Raw genomic sequence first — 16,836 nt, 5'->3', positions numbered from 1 at the left:
CTACTGGTTAGGTGTGGTGGAGCACACCTGTAATTTCAGCACTTTGGGAGGCCAAGGCAGGAGGACTGCTTGAGCTCAAAAGTTCAAGACCAGCCTGGGCCACATGGCAAAACCCCATCTCTACAAAAAATAAAAAAAAAATTAGCCAGGCATGGTGGCATGTGCCTGTAGTACCAGCTAATCAGAAGGCTGAGGTGAGAGGATCACTTGAGCCTGGGAGGTCAAGGTTGCAGTGATCTGTGATCACGGCACTAGGCAACAGAGACCCTGTATTAGTCCGTTCTCACATTGCTATAAAGAACTACCTGAGACTGGGTAATTTATGAATAAAAGAGGTTAAATTGACTCACAATTCCACCAGCTGTACAGGAGGCATGACTGGGGAGGCCTCAGGAAACTTGCAATCATGGTGGAAGGCAAAGGGGCAGCAAGCACATCTTCACATGGCAGCAGGAGAGAGAGAGAGGTGGGGAGGTGCTATACTCTTTGAAACAAGCAGATCTCGGGAGAACTCTATTATGAGACAGCACTAGGAGTATGGTGCTAAATCATTAGAAACCACCCCCATGATCCAGTCACCTTCCACCAGGCCCCAGGCCCCACCTCCAACACTGGAAATTACAATTCAACTTGAGATTTGGGTGGGGACATGGAATAAAACTGTATCAGACCCTGTCTAAAAAAAAAAAAAAAAAAAATTCTCATTCCTCCTCTGAGGTGGTTTGTGCTAGAAAGCTGTGGAGCCAGGACTTAAACCAGCTCCTTTGCCTCCACAGTCTACTCCTAACCACTGCCCCACACCACCTCCCATAGGCACCACCCCTGCCCACTGGCTGGTGTCTCCCTGAGGGCTGCCTTCACATCCTTTTCTCATTTTGTCCCCAGCTCATCCTACTTTGGCCCGGTTTGATCCGACTCACAGTTCTGGCATCTTCCTTGTGTCAGATGAGCTCTCCCTGTCCGCTAACCAACTCCTTCACTAAATTTCATGCCAGCTATTCCCTGTCTGCACCCCTCCTCTGCACCCCAACCAAACTCTACGGCTCCCTTTGCCAGGAAGCCTGCCTGGGCTGCCTGCTTCGTTTTCATGTCTCATTCTCTGTCCCTGGGTCTAGGCTGGGGCCCCCAGTGCATCAGTCTGGCCACCCTGTCCCACCCCACCTGCCTCAGTTTCAAGGCTCCACGAGGGTCAGAAACTCTGAAAGGGGGTTGCTCAGTTCAAAGGCAGCCTGGCAGCAGCTGTCTGATTTGGGGTCAGTCACTTGAATTCTCTGAGCCTCAGTTTTCTTATTCCTACAAGGGGCATCTAAAACCTGCCTCCCATGGCTTGTGGTAAGGGCTCAATGAGACTGTGACTTTGAAAAGCACCTACAGGCCAGGTGCAGTGGCTTATGCCTGTAATTCCAGCACTGTGGGAGGCTGAGGCAGGTGGATCAATTGAGGTCAGGAGCTCGTGATCAGCCTGACCAACATGGTGAAACCCCATCTCTACTAAAAATACAAAAATTAGCAGGGTGTGGTGGCATGTGCCTGTAGTCCCAGCTACTCAGGAGGCTGAGGCACAAGAATCGTTTGAACCCAGGAGGCAGAGGTTGCAGTGAGCCCAGGTCATGCCATTGCACTCCAGCCTGAGCAACAAGAGTGAAACTCCATCTCAAAAAAAAAAAAAAAGAAACGAAAAGAAAAAAGAAAAGCACCTTACAGGTTGCAAAGTGCTGTATAAATGTGAAGGGTTAGTATATATGAGTGCTCAACACTGCCTTTCCTCCACCACACACACACACACATACACACACACACACACACACCCTCTGCTGAAGTCCAGGGGTTACTTTATTAGCACTTCCCAAAGCACCCCAAGTCTTCGTTCATGCTGCCTCCACTGCCCAGAAGCTCTTCCCTTTCTTCTTTGCCTGGCTTGCCCTTATTCATCCTTCTCACTCCAGCTCAAGTGTCACTGCCTCCATGAAGCCCTCCACTTCTCCTGGCAGAATTATTGATGCCTTCCATCTTCCGTGTGGGTGCCTTTACTGTCTTCATCATCCTACTTGTGTCAGCTTATACAGCTACCTCCCCCAGTGGACCCTCTTATTCACCTCTGTCTGTTTGCATGCAGCAAGCACTCAATACATGCAGATAAGTTTTACTTTCCCTGCTATACATTCCAGTCTTACTTAATCATAGTTTGCTGCTTCTCTTTGCTGTCCATAAACATTTCTCGTTCAAATAGGTCTGCAGGATTCACTCCCTTCCCCGCTAAAAACAATCTCGATCCATTACCTGCCCTCTGCAAAAAGAACCAAAATGAGGCATGACTGTGGTCTGGCACTCAGCCTCTCTCCTAGGGTCTGGGACAGACAAGAAAGGCATTGGGAGGGTGCAGGCGGGTAGGAGGTTCTATCACCCCACCCCCACCCAAGGGGAATTGGCTTTAGCTCCACTCTTGTACGGGTGGGGGTGGGGGGTCAGTATTTGGTTTTCATTTATGCCTTGGAAGTTGGCTTGGGCTGTCAGGGGAACTGGGAGGGGAGCCTGGCTGGTGGCAGGGGGTGTCTCTGTGAGTAGTCCTTGACATCTCATTGACTTTCTCCCTGTGCCGAAGGCAAGATCAAACATCAAAAGCACGGCCCTGGCTGGTGCCTAGGCTAATGGAACCAGGCAAGCCTCTTCCAGATGTCTGCAGCTGTTTTCTCCTATTCCCCATCCAGAGTCTTGGGCTTGGAGACTCATGTGAGCTGCCCAGTGGGTCACACGTCCCCAGGTTTGGGACTGAGGCTGGCCTCCCCTTCTCCCACCCATGGCCCCAGTTCTCCACTGATGGAGACTCTCTCACCTCCCCCACTTCCCCTCCTTCTAGCCAAGGATTCCTTTAAGGCACCATCTACTGGGAAGTCCTTCTTGCTATAGAACTTGCTACCTTCCTGCTGCAACAGTCTATCTCCTGGGACTGGAGGAAGGGAGAGGAGGAGAAATGCTCAGGCAGAGAGGAAGGAAAGAGAGATGTTTGGGATCATTTGACATGGGGAAATGTGGGGAGATAATGAAATATGTGGAGCTCAAGTTAATTTGAAAATGGGAGCACTCCACTTCCAGGCACTCAGCCTCTCTGATATCCTCAGAGAGGATATCAGCCTCTTAGCTGTCCAAATCCCTCTTCCCAAATGTTATAAGCTTCTAATAAGGATGTAATACAATTGAATTTATTACAAACTTAATTGTTTATAGAAATTTACCCAGCTGCAGACAGGACTGGGAGGACGGACCCAGTGGGAGGATGGGAGAGCTGGAGAAACAAATGAGGAGAAGGGAGAGGAATGGAGGAGGGATGGGAAGACAGAAAGGGAAAGAAAAAGGAGGAGAGGAACACAATGAAGAGAACCAAGGAGGAAGGGTATCTGGAGAAGGAATCAGAGAGGAAGAGGGTGGGATGGAAAGAAGCAGCTACGGACAGACTAGGGGGAGAGTCGAGAGGAAATGCAAAGGAAGAGGGCTCAACAAGGAAGAAAAGAGAGGAGAGAAAGGCAGAGACAGGGAGACAAAAGAAGGTGGAGAAGGCAGGGAAGGCGGGGAAGGCAGGGAGGAGGGAAGAAACCCTGCAGATAGAGCGGGGCCTTGCTGCCCAGAGAGAATGGTCTCTATCAGGGGAGGAGACCCAGACCACTGGTGCCCAGCCACGCTCAGAGGACTGGGGACAGTGGAAGACAGGGGGTTACTGGGAGAATTAGCCTGGGGGATTGCTGCCAGAGGGAGAGAAAAGAGTGTCCTCTGTAGGTGGGAGAGCTGGGCGATCAACTATGGACCAGTTTCCTCCAAGGTGGCATCCCCAGGTGAGGATGGTCAGAAGGTGAGGCTTTGGGTGCTACAGAATCCGTGCAGAGGGGCTCGAGCCAGCTGCCCCCGTCCCTTCCAGTCTGCAGCTGTGAGATGGGGAGGGTCCCTCTGCCCTCATGTCTCCCGGGAATGGTGTGGGGTTTGGTGCTGCCGCTCAGTTAGGGACGGGGTAGTGATGTTTCTAAGGTTACCCTCAGACAGTGACAGGGTTGCAGTCAGAACTCGGGTCATCTTAACTCCCAGTCAAGAGCTCAGTCTGCAAAGACTAAGTCATCGAAGGATTTTGGTGCTAATTTCTAAAGCGGCAGGAGAGCCAGGGGAAGGGTGGGGAGTTGGGGCTCACCTGAGGCCTGGCTGTCAGTCCGTGACTCCCTGCCTCCATGGCTCTGAGGAGGCCCCAGCCCATGTTGGTGAGAGAGTGCTGTGTGTAAAGAATGGGTCCCATCAGCTTGAGAGGGAGAGGCTACATTGAGCCCTCACACAAATCCGTGCAGTGGCCAGGTGGGACACTATGGGTGGGGCTTGGAGAAGGGAAAAACTTCCAGAGACAGCCTTTCAGGACTGGTGCTGAGACAGGGACGCCTGTGTTGCAAATGTGGGGAAGGCATCTATCTGCAGGGAGACATCTGCTCTTACTCAATTGATCAGAGCCGTGGGCTGGTTTTTCTGGCTGAGCCCTGGCTGGATCTAGAAACTTCCAGGACCCTCTCTTCTGCTATGGGTGCTATGTCATATTGTCCTTCTCCTTGGCTGTCTACTCCCTCATCCCAACACACACGAACACACACAGAAATGCACATTCTTTCATTCATTCAATAAACACACAAGCAATTAGCACACATCAGGCACAGCCCTAGGCACTGGGGATTCACCAGCATGGCGCCCATTATGCAAGAACATACAGTCTAACAGGCAGAGGCAGACATAGTCTGGACAATTCTACAATAGGAGGAACACGGATCCTGGCATAAGTAGGTAACCAATGAACTTCATTCTCGCCCAGGCTGGGTTGCAGTGGTGCAATCATAGCTCACTGCAGCTTCAGCCTCCTGGGTTCAAGGGATCTTCCTGCCTCAGCCTCCTGAGTAGCTGAGATTACAGGTGTGAGCACCACATCACCTAACGTTTTTATTTTTATTTTTGTAGAGGTAGGGGCTCCGTGTGTTGCTCAGGCTGGTCTCAAACTCCTGGCCACAAGTGATCCACCTGCCTCAGTCTCCCAAAGTGTTGGAATTACAGGCATGAGCCACCACTCCTGGCAATACTCGTTGAATGAATAGTGTGAACCTAGTGCTGGGAAGCAGAGGGGAGAAGGGGGCTCACTGTCTGTGGGAGCTGGCCAAGTAGTCACAGAGGAGCAGCATTTGGACAAGGTTTAGGAGACTCCAAGCTCCCTGAAGGCAGGTGCTGTATCCCAGTCATCCTCGGATTCCACCACCCTGTGTAGTCTGGCATAGAGCAGGAGCAAAGTGTTTGACAAATGAATGATGCATTAGTCAGGAACCTCTGGGTTGTCAATAACAGAAGTCCAAACCTGCCTAAGAAAAAAAGAAACTTTATGGCTCAACACGACTTAAGTTTACTGCAGTAGGGTTAGGGTTGAGGTCTGGTTAAAGCTAGGTGCATGTGTTAAATGTCACCATTGACCATCTCTTGGCTCTGCTTTTCCGTATATCAGCTTTATTCTCAATCAAGCTCTCCCAGGGAGTGGCAACCCCAGCACAGAGAAAGCACTTCTTTCCCTGCAGCCCGAAAGAAAGTCCAGGGCTGACTCTCAGTGGAGATAGTTATGTTCCTATCCCTGAACCAATCAGATGGCTGGGGTTATTGTATGCAAATTTGCCCTGCTTTGGTCACATGGCCACACTCAGAGTGGGCAGAGGGGTGAAGGTGGAGTGAAAGTAAACTTCCCTCCATAAAAGGGTTGAGAAGAGGAAATTTCCCATAAACAAAAAGGCAACGTGGTGCTGAGAAACAGATGTCCATGACAAATGAATACATGAATGATTGGACAAGTGAATTGGGCCTGGAAGGGTGAATAGGAGTCCACCAGGTAGAGAAAAGAGTGAGGGTCCCCTTATATGCATGTGTATAGACACAGAGTCTGATTTCAATTCCTTTTTATTCTCAACCCTGGCTGTCCATTCGTGTCTGTCCCCATCTGTGTGTCTGGATCATCCTGGAAGCCCCAGAGGGCAGGGACAATGTCTGCCACACTCCATCTGGGCACTGCCCAGGCCTGTCCATTTACACACTTAATCAAGGCTGTTTGGGCTCTGCAGCTGCCCTTCCCTGCAAGCAGGGAGTTCTCTCCCTTCCCCAGCAGATCTGGGCTGGGCCAGGCCACTGTCCAGTGCCAGGGGACGGGCTGGAAGCAGTAAGGAGCCAGAGACGTGAGAACGGGATGATGGCAGCCCCCTGCCTGCAGTCTCTCCTGTTCATCCGGGAATTCCTCCCTGGATGAGCAAGGCATCAGCAAGGCCTTAAAATGTCACTTGTGAATTGTAAACATAGCAATGTGACATAACAGAGGGTTTTTTTTAAGAGGAAAAAACACATACAATTGCTCCCTTCTGAATTTTTTTTTTTTTTTTTTTTTTTTTTGAGACAGAGTGTTGCTCTGTCACCAGGCTGGAGTGCAGTGGTGCGATCTTGGCTCATTGCAACCTCTGCCTCCCCGGTTCAAGCGATTCTCCTGCCTCAGCCTCCCTAGTAGCTGGGACTACAGGCCTCCTGTCACCACACCCACCTAATTTTTGTATTTTTAGTAGAGATGGGGTTTCACCATTGGCCAGACTGGTCTCAATCTCCTGACCTCATGATCCACCCGCCTTGGCCTCCCAAAGTGCTGAGATTACAGGCGTGAGCCACCGCACCTGGCCCTCTTTCAGTCTTTGAGCATGTTATGCAAGGAGTTTAGCTAGAGCTGCGATTTCACTTCTTTCTACCTGGTACTCTCCCTGTGTTGCACCCTGCCTCCCAATCACAGTTTTTAATGGCTAAAGTCTATGGAGGGCCTTTCTTTTATGTCCCTGATCCTCTACCAGTGGCTGTTTAAGCTGTCGTTGGTTATCTGTTCCTTCCTTCACTCCTTTATCATGCATTCATTCACCCACAGTTATTGAGTATCTGCTTACTCTAGGCAAAGAGGATACTCAGATAAAAGAGGCAATCACTCCCCTCCCCAAGGAGCTCAGCACCCGATGGATGGAGAGGGAAGGAAAGCAACAGCCACACCACAGAGTGTTGGTGACAGGCAGAGAAGCACAAGGTGCCTGAGGTCCACATCAGTCACGCAGGCTGTCGTGAAATGGAGGGCTTCCTGGAGGAGGTGCCTGTGCTGGAGTGAGTAGAAGGGAGTAAGACAGTCCCAAAGAGGGACATGGTGAGATGGTGAGGCTGGAGAAAGAGGAGTGATGAGCTGTTGGCTTAGAGCTTTTTCTGCAGCTGAGTTCCTTCCCCTCCCCTGCTGCCATGTCTTCATTCATTAGTTTGCTTGACTATTCATGCAGCTCATTCATTCTAACCTGCCTCCCTCAGTCCCAGACACAGGCTGGGCGCTGTGGAGCCCAACAGGAATCTTCTGTTGGAACCCAGTGGAGCAGTCAGCAGCCCTGTCTCAGACTCTAGGGGTGAATGCGGGAAGCAGGAGGGGGGAGGCAGCCTTCTGCCCCCTAAGATCCAGAGTTGGGCTGAGATTGAGGGTCACACCATAGGTTCCCCCAGTAAAGTCTGGGCGACCCCACTGCTGGCCTGCTACAGGAGGGGCCTCCAAGGAGGACTGGGATGGGAGAGGGACCTCAAAAGGCAGAGGAAGGAGAGAAAAGTCGCCAAGGAAATTACAGTTTCCGAAGCTGCCTTGGCTGCAGTAATGAGAACCAGAAAAGGGGCTAATGGAGATCAGATTGCCCGGGGGCTGCCTCCCAGCAGCCCCTCCCCAGCATGCTGAAAGGAGAGGCCTGGGGACACTGGGGACAGGATGTAGATGGGAAAGGGCCACTCTCTCCACCTGGTCCATCTCTTAATCTCAGCTGGAGTCGAGGGAGTCGAAGCTAGAGGAGGAGGACCAGATGGACTGTATCCTACATGAGGTGGTCAGAGATGGGGAGAGAGTGTAGAAGCTGGCTGGCCTAGTCAGCCCCCAGGCCTTGGGCTCCACAGGTGGCCACTCGGTCATTGATCAACTACCCTCCCCATGCACAGGACCCTCTAGCCGTGAAGGGCTGGGGTGGGGCACTCACAGGAAGAAGAAAACCTGGGCTGCACTGCTGAGAAGACTCCCCACCTGATAGAGGGGACACACTCCAGAAAGCCCCGGCCTAGGATGTAGGACGTCCCTGACCTCAGGGAGCCCCTGTATGGTGAGAGAGGTGGCTGGTTCAACAGTCTGCCTGGCTGGGAGAGGTGACAGTGCTGTCCCCCTGGAAGCACTCACAACAAGGCGATGAGACAAGGAAGACAAAACTACTACCACACTTCTAGGATTAGTACTTCTACTGCTGGTACTGCTAGCAGTAGAGTAACAACAGCGATCTCAAATTGAGCATTCATTTTGTGCCAGACCCCTGGTTAAGAGTTTTGCACCCATTTAGCCTCATTTAATTTTCACAACCACCTCAAGAGGAGAAAAGGGCTGACGTCACCATCATTTTGCAGATGGAGAAGACAAAGCTCAGAGAGGGGAAGTCATTTGCCCAAGGTCAGAGCCCTCAAGGAAGTCCACTGAGCACTGGCCCCCATCACCTGATCTCCAGCAAGTCCTGTGATCTGGACAAGAGTCAGCGAGCCCAAGCCATCGCTCTCCACTGTCCTTTATCCCTCTGTCTTTCTCTGCGTCTGCCTCAGTCTCTTTCTCTCCCTCCTCTCTCTTCTCCATCTCAGTTCCTCTCTCTCTCTCTCTCTCTGCTTGTCTCTCCCTCCTTTCTTCTGCTCTAACTCTATCTCTGTTCCCCTACCTCCCTCCCTCAAGTGCAGTCAAGCAGGTCACTTGGTCCGGGAAGGTGCTGAGCAAATCCCATGGCGGGGGGTGGGGTGGGGGGATTCCGTGCTCTTGACCTGGGTCCTTTCCCCTAAGGCTGGGAGCCAGGAGCCAGGAGCCAGGGCCTGCCTGCTGGAGGCTGTGAGGCATGGGGCTGGGGCACACAGGCCACATGACCTCTTGAAGGATGCCAACAGCTCCAGGAGAGGAGACGGGAGAATCTGGGCATGAGGCAGCTGGACTCAAGGTGGGACAGCCCAGGAGCTGCTCACTGGGTCTGCGGGCCAGGGTCATGATGCAAGGTGGGGATGGAAATCCTCCTCCCTCCTCCTCCTTCCAATCCCTCTTTTCTCTTCCTGCCCTTCTGTTTCTTCTCTCTGCCTGCTTTCTCCATCTCTCGTTCTTTCTCCTCACTCCTTCTCATTTTCTCCTCCTCCCTGCATTTATCCTAGAGCTTGCATTTTCTTTCTTTTTCTTTCTCTCTCTCTTTCCTCCTTCCCCATCCCTCCTCCCCTTCTATCGATCAGTCTCCCCAGCTCTAGCCAACACGGAGGCCTTGGACGGTACTCACAGTCTTGCTTTAAAATTTATTGCCCAGTGAACGAGGCAGCAGATGGAAGTCTCCACCACCCCACCCCCACCCTCTCTATCACCTCATCCCAACAAAAGCCAATCTAGACACGAACGTCGTCCATCAAATGCACCGATATGGGGTTATTTATAGGCTACACCCTTCCAAGAAAGCGCAGTGTTTTTTCCTCCTCTCTCTCTTTTCTCTTTGAGCGTTCACAGCTCAGGAGTGAGAGGGACGGTGGGATTCGATATTCAAGAAGCTGCACAATGAGGTTCACATCCGTCAGATTCTAGGGTAGGGGGGCGTAGAAGTGCCTTGATTGGAAATGAATTAATTAGGAGTGAGGCTCTTCAAGTCTCCAAGTTGGGTTATTTATAGTGTTCGGCTAATTTTGATAATTAACACTGGGGAAGAATAGTGAGTTCCGGGCAAGGCAGTGCCCGCCAACGGAGACGCGCTTCCCGCCCCGTCGCTGCCCCTCCCCACTTGCTCCATTTGGACTCTGTCAAAATAGGCTACTCCCTGCCGCTGAGGCCCTGGGTTTTCTAAAAGTAGAACAAAGGTGAGAAGGCCAAAGGCGTAGGGGTTGCAGTAGGGGACTCAGGCTGTTGGAGGTCCAGCGCTCTAGCACCAGTGCCCCTCTCCTCTCCTGGCCAGAAGGTCTTCCTGGAGAAGCAGGTGCCAGCTGCTGGTCCGGGTTGTATCTGCAGTGTAGCCCACCACACTGGGAGAGCGGGAGACCGTGCACCCAAGCTCTGGGCATAGATGTTCATTCTACCAAAGCAGCCAGGAGGAGAGAGGCTGGACCAACCAGGGTGACAGGAATCAGAGACAGCCAGATAGCTGCCGGGTTTGAAAGGAGAGCGGAGAATGGGCGAGCTTCTTGGAGAAGCAGGAGGTTTTGACCTGGAGCCTGCTGTCTGCCTGTGGGCAGGAAGGGCATTTCAAAGAGAGGCAGTGATCACCACCTACCAGGAAAGGGGCCTTCAGAATTTGCCAGCTCCCCTCAATCCATTTGTTGTCCGATCCCCTACCCTGCTCCCAAAATAGCTCAGCATTTCCATCCACAGCACCTTCCTGGACCAAGTGACCTGCTTGACTGCACTTGAGGGAGGCAAGTAGGGGAACAGAGACAGTTAGAGCAGAAGAAAGGAGGGAGAGACAGTAGCACTCGCTACTCTGCCCAGAGTGCCCTGCCCTCTCCCCTGTGAGGGTCTACCATGGTTCAAGGCCAACTCTCCTGTTGTTGCCTCCTCTGAGCCCAGCTGAGTTGGTGGCTTCCCACCTCCAGGGCCCCCCTCACTTTGTTTAGTGGAATTCTCAGTGGTGGCAGGGAGGGCTGGTGGTAAAGATAGGACTGGAAAGATATGGAGGCTGGATTCTGAAGGGTCCTGGATGCCCCACTAGAGTCTAGCCCCTTCCCTGGAAGTGATGGGGAACTGCTTTCTTGCCTGGGAGCTGGGCAGTGGGCTGCCCCGGACACCAGGGTGGTTCGGCAGGCAGAGATCACATTCCTTCCTGAGTTAAGGACCAACTCCCCACCCGGAGTGCAGGGCAGGGGGACCACCCCAGCGCAGGTACAGGAAGTGGTGGGAGGCCTTTCCCTCTGGGCCCCAGCAGCCGTTTCTGCAGTCTCCTGTCCCACTGGAGTGCAGAGGCGGGTTGGGAACACGAAGAGGAACTTCAAATGCAACCGTCCTGCCTTATGCTTTTGGAGGGAAGCTCCACTCCAGGGCCTGCCAAGGGCTGGGGCCAGACCGGAAACGGGATCATCTTCGATCAAGGGCTGTGGGCTCTGCTTGTTCCCACTGCCTGTGCCAGCTCCCCCGTCCTCCCCTCCTCCCCCTGCGGATGTTCTCAGGTGTCTCATCCAAATCCCTTCCCTGGCCGCTCCCCTCTCCTCTCTTCTCTCTTGATCTGTGATAGAAGGAGGAAGGGAAGAAGGGGAGAGTCTTCCTCCTGGTGACTTCTGCCTGTTCCCAATCTCCCCACCTTTGTATTGATGCAAGCTTCACCTCTGCCCGCTGGCATCGAACTCCCCTGAGGGGAGCCTGCAGAGGCTGACCCTGCTGCCTCCTGCGTGCGCCCGCTTTCTTCAGTCTCTCGGCTCTGGATAGAGGGGCACTGGGCCAGCCCTGGGCTTGCCCCAGGTTGCCTGGGAGTTGCTGATCCATACTCTAGCCTGAATCCTCTGTGGCAGACTGCAGTCCTCCTTGAGGACAATGACTTCGTCCCCCTTCCTCCCCAGACCGGGGCTTCCCAGTAGTGTGGAAATGAAGTATCTCTGTTGCCCATCCCATCCCACCCCACTTCACATCCAGTCATCCCACCCTACACCTGTGTCCTTGCCCTGTTCCCAGTGCCCACCAGCCTCCAGGCCCTGCTGCTCTCCCCGGCAGGGCATGTGGCACTGGCAGCTCCAGGCCAGGCCCCTGACCTCGGGCCACCACGGGCCAGCCCCCAGACACCTCTCAGTGCTTTTGCCTCGATTTTCAGCCCAGGGGCCTTTGGGGAGCCGCAATTCTGTCTCCAGCTTCCTCTGAAAGGAGAGCACATTTTTAATTAAAGTGGAAAAAGAGCTGAAAATCTGTTCGCATTTAATCATCTTGACGACCTTTTTGCTTAAGAGTTTCCAGCTGAGGTGGGGAGAGTGTATGGGGGGTGGGCAAAGACATTTCTCAAGACCGGGCCTGGGTCAGGAAGGAGGAGGGAGAGCCTCTACAGGGATGAATAATGGAACAGCAGCGGAGGTGGCTGGGGCTCTGAGTGCCGACTCAGCACTTCCCCCGCTGGCTCCTTCAGGAGGTGCCCCCACCCTTCCTCCCTCCCCTCTCCTGGGCACCCTGTAGGCTGGGCTGGGCTGGGCTGGACAAGAACCTGGGCTCAGACACCCCAGGGAGCAGGAGCAGGGGCCACGTGGGAAGGACAGTTCCCATGTTTCACAGGCGGGGGACACAGGTATGGAGGGGCACTGTGAGTGGCTTCTAGACACACAGAGAATTGGGGCAATGCTGAAGGGCCTAGCCCAGGCCTTCTTCACCACACCTGCTGAAACTGCTCTATAATCCCCTTCTCTGCAACTGCCTTACTGAGTGACTTGGAACATGTGGCACATGTCGCTGGGCCTCAGTTTCCCCAACTGTTGATGGCCTCTGGGCTACCTTCCACTTCTCAAATCCGACTCCCAGCCTAGAATGTGTCATTGAGAACACTTGTGTCCCTGCCCAGGTGTAACACGGTCCTGTTTTTTTTTTTGTTTTTTTTTTTTTGTTGTTGTTGTTGTTGTTGTTGTTTTGAGACAGAGTCTTGCTCTCACCCAGGCTGGAGTGCAGTGGCACAATCTCAGATCACTGCAACCTCCACCTCCCAGGTTCAAGCAATTATCCTGCCTCAGCCTCCCCAGTAGCTGGGACCACAGGTGCCTGCCATCAAGCTCGGCTAACTTGTTGTATTTTTAGTAGAGACGGGGTTTCACTGTGTTAGCCAGGATGGTCTCGAACTCCTGAGCTTGTGATCCACCCCCACCCCCCACCTCGGCCTCCCAAAGTGTTGGGATTATAGGTGTGAGCCGCCGTGCCTGGCCCAACACAGTCCTGTTTGATTGGGGAACTCCTTAGACATCCCCAAGGCCGTGGGCTGCGTATCTCCCCGTCCCTGCCCACCCCCGGCCAGTCCCACAGCCTGGGAGAGGAGTATTGCACTGAATTTCTCCTCCGAGTTCCAGACCCACCTCTGTCCACCTAAGGACTGTGTCTCCCTCCTCAGACCAGGGGAACTTCCAGGTCTCAGACTGGAGCTTCCTCCAGTGAGACGGAGTCTCGCTCTGTCGCCCAGGCTGGAGTGCAGTAGCCGGATCTCGGCTCACTGCAAGCTCCGCCTCCTGGGTTCACGCCATTCTCCTGTTTTAGTAGAGATGGGGTTTCACCATGTTAGCCAGGATGGTCTCGATCTCCTGACCTCGTGATCCACCCGTCTCAGCCTCCCAAAGTGCTGGGATTACAGGCTTGAGCCACCACGCCCGGCCTCTCCTCCTTCTTTGGAGGAAAGCACTGACTTGGCAAGTGCCATTGGTGGTACTGAAAGAGCTGGTGCAGGAAGAACTGGTGACTCGGTCTTCTGCTTTTAAATTTCCAGCCCTGTCTCAGGGGTCCCCTGGCCCGGACAACCTGGCCTTGCAATGGCAGGACTGGGAAGTGATCCTCCTTCAGCTCCTCCCCTTCCTGAGCCCTCAGATGGGTCTTCCTTTGAAAGGGAGGCGGGACTTAGTCCAGACTGTGCATCCATGCCCTTTGCCCTCCCCTGCTGGAAACCAACCCAGACAATTGCACTTGACCCCACTTCCCAGACAAGTCCAAGTGAAGATAAGCTAGAGCCTGGGACGTCTCCTACCCCAGCGATTCCCGTGGGAATCTTGCTGGAGCTGGAGGCATGTCACAGCTCTGGCTCTTATCTACAGCAGGAAGGACCCTGGGCCTTGGTCTCCAGTGCTGAAATGTCATCTCACCCCTCATCCGGCCTCCAGCCCGCAGGCACCATCAGCAGCAGTATCAAACAGAACAAGACTAATTGACATCTCTCCAGCTCATCTGACTTTCAAAGCACACTCACACTCAGTACAGTACTTCCTTGACTCCTCAAAGTAATTTGATGAGACTATCTTATGCCCACTTTACAAACGAGGAAAGTGAGGCTCAGAACAAGGAAGGGACTGTCACAAGGCCACACAGCAAATAAATGACAGACTAGTGCCTGTGTCTCCCAATGCCTCTTCCTCCTATCTTCCCATTGTTGACTTCACGCTGTTCCAGCCGTGGCATAGTTTATTTAGTTTCTCTTTAAAACATCCTAGCCAGTGCCATGGCTCACGCCTGTAATCCTAGCACTTTGGGAGGTGCCCACCTCATTTCACCCCTCCTCTGGTTGGACACTGGAATTGAAGGATAGGGTAAGTGATTCCCCCAAAGCAGGAAAAGTGAGACCTGGTGAAGATCACTGCCCTGGCTGGGCTTCACCCCTCCTCTCCTGTCCCCTAAGCCTAAATTCTGTAAATGCATGTCAGGAGAGAGTCTGAGTAGTAGCTGGAGGGCAGAGTTCACTCCTTTGAGATGTAAGGGAAGCCTAGCACTTTGGGAGGTGGATTGCTTGAGCCCAGGAGTTTGAGACCAGATTGGGGAACATGGCATAACCTCATCTTTACAAAAAAAAATAATAATTAGCCTGACCTGGTGGTGCACGCCTGTAGTCCCAGCTACTCATGGTGGCTGAAGTGGGAGGATCACTTGAGACTGGAAGTTTGAGTCTGCAGTGAGCTGTGATCGCACCACTGCACTCCAACCTGGGCAACAGAGCAAGACCCTGTCTCAAGAAAACCCCAAACCAACCAACCAACCAACCAACCAACCAAACAAACAAAGCAACAAACTAACAAGCAAAACAAAAAACTATCCTGCCCGTCCTTGGATGCAAAACAAAAAGTGAAAAAGATGACTGGATCCTTCAGAACTGTCGGGCAGCTCTGCAGTCCTTCAGGGCTGGGAAGAATCAAAGTTGAGAGTTGGGAGGAACTTCCTAGAGGAAGGTTCCTGGAGAACTGTTGCTGTAGAGGTGAAAAGAGAGGCAGGACCAGAAGGTGGAGGTAAGGGGCTGGCTCCTAGACTCAGGGAGATGGCTGCCCTGGGGTATGGGGTACCCTCTGTGCCCTTCCCATTCAAGCACTTGCGTTTAGCATTGCCCACTTTGGGTATGCCTTCTCCAAGACAAAGCCTGGGGAGGATGAAGTCCCCACCACCTGTGTTTGACTGAAGTGACCAGATCTTGTGACATTGACAGAGGTATGGGTGCCACACGGGGGAGTGGTGGGAGGGAGGGTGGCCTGGAAGGCAGACGACTGCAGATGTCATTCTACTGTCATGTCAAGGGAAAAGAGAAGATAGGCAAGGGCTTGGAGGTGGGAGAAGCTGGTGAATGCGGGTCAGATGGGGCTCCTTCCAGGATAGGGTGGAGGCGCACCAGCCCCTGAGGCTGCAGCAGACGATGCAGGAGGGCACTGTGCAACTGGCCCACTTTGATGCTCAAGTTAATCTAACTGGACTCCAACATTGCTAATTCCTCCCATCCCTCTCACTACTAATTCAGCTCTAGAATCAAAACTTGCTGACCCCAAGCCAGTCCCCAGGCCCCACCCTGTTCCCTCATTGGACAGAACCCCCTTGCAGCCCAGAAGGAGTCAGCTCAGAGGTAATCACTGCATCATGCTTCAAAGCCACTAGGCAATCTCTGAATGGGGGCAGCAGGTTTCACTTACCTTGTCTGGCCGCCTGCCCGGGACAGATGGGATGCAGCTGGGGGAGGGCCCCACCTTGCCCTCCTCTCTCTCCCTGGCTCTCTGCATTGGAGATGGTTGCCTCCTTGCCCACCTCATTTCACCCCTCCTCTGGTTGGACACTGGAATTGAAGGATAGGGGAAGTGATTCCCCCGAAGCAGGAAAAGTGAGACCTGGTGAAGATCACTGCCCTGGCTGGGCTCCATCCCTCCTCTCCTGTCCCCTAAGCCTAAATTCTGTAAATGCATGTCAGGAGAGAGTCTGAGTAGTAGCTGGAGGGCAGAGTTCACTCATTTGAGATGGAAGTTCTATCTCCCCAATCCACAGGGTGGCTGCTGGTCTAGCTGGGGTGAAGGCTGGAGGGGCTGGGATGGATGGGAGAAGTGACTGGGGAAGGTGACTGTTGAGGGCCTGGTGCAGAACAGTGACCACTTAAGGTACCACTGCTTCCTTCTGGAGGTCCTTGGACAAGTGGCTTAACCTCTTCAAGCCTCAGTCTCTTCTTCTGTAAGATGGTGATCCAGTACTGTACTTCCTTCATGGGACTGAAGTGGAGATTAAGGAGGTCAGGCAGTCCCAATAAGTGTGAGTTCTCATTGTCTACGATCCCATTTCTACTTGGAAGTTGGCTGGAGCTGCAGGCTGGCTCCCCAGCAACTGCTGGGGACATGAGGCACAGGGAAACTGTGAGCTGTGCTTTGCTGAGGGGCTGAGATGAGGGGGGTGGAGTGGAATGGGAGGACAGGGAGGACAGTGTGTGTTAAGGAGGTTGCCTTCCTGGAGGAGCAAGGTGATGGTGGGGTGGTGAGCTATATAGGGGAGGAGTTGCCCCTCCCATTTGATTCCTAAAGATGCAGTTTGACGTGACTACCACTCCCAGCTCCATGTAGAATTGCACTGATGTTCTCCGCCCTTTCTCCTTAGAGTCACTATAGGACCAGGAAGCCTGGGGGTGGGGGGTGGGGAGAGGAGGCTTCTCTATGGGAAGACTCTCTAACTCTATTATAGGAGATGGTTCTGAGGGACTCTCCAGGAACACTGCTGGCCTCTTGGTGCCCCCTGTGGGATCCCACCTGCTGGTCAGCACCTATAAGCCCTCTCTCCATGCCATATCCCACAGCTGTGGCTCC

The sequence above is a fragment of the Macaca mulatta genome, chromosome 16, assembly GCF_049350105.2.
Source record: "Macaca mulatta isolate MMU2019108-1 chromosome 16, T2T-MMU8v2.0, whole genome shotgun sequence".
Lineage (NCBI taxonomy): Eukaryota > Metazoa > Chordata > Mammalia > Primates > Cercopithecidae > Macaca > Macaca mulatta.
This window is presented reverse-complemented; position numbering follows the sequence as displayed.